The sequence below is a fragment of the Sapajus apella genome, unplaced genomic scaffold, assembly GCF_009761245.1.
Source record: "Sapajus apella isolate SASKATOON/1434 unplaced genomic scaffold, GSC_monkey_1.0 scaffold4, whole genome shotgun sequence".
NCBI lineage: Eukaryota > Metazoa > Chordata > Mammalia > Primates > Cebidae > Sapajus > Sapajus apella.
This window is the reverse complement of record NW_022436944.1, coordinates 8860606-8861149: the sequence shown is the minus strand read 5'-3', so window position 1 is coordinate 8861149 and position 544 is coordinate 8860606.

Sequence of the window (544 nt, the reverse complement as noted above, 5' to 3'; positions counted from 1 at the left end):
TGATCATGAATGTATCTGAACTAACTTATATTTATTTATGTTGTATTTATTAAATTATTTATCAAGTAGATTTGAAAAATATTAAGTGTTCTGAAAATAAAATTATTGAATTAAAGTGATTCTCCTATTTTTTAATGTACTTTTAAGTGTTAAAATACACATTGTGGGAAAACTGAAAACTCTGATGAGACTTCAACACAATTACTTTGGAAAGAACGCCACAATATTCTTATTCCTTTCCTAGTTCCTTTCATCTCATTTTTAAAGGGACCCTAGTAAGACAAGATATGCTTTACCACTAAAGCAGCCAAGTGAGTCATGGTTTTTGAGAGTTTATTATTTTTGTTCAACATGAGTCTAAAAGTATGCAGGGCATTAAACAAATACATCGTAATATTCTTCAACCAGAAAAAAAAAAAGTCACTAAGAGGTCTTCTAGCCTAATTATTCTAATGTTCATGACCCTTTGGGCTCTGAGAGAAAAATTGTCTCTGATTTACAACCAGAAAAATCCCTCCAATTACCTAAAATTATACGGAACTTT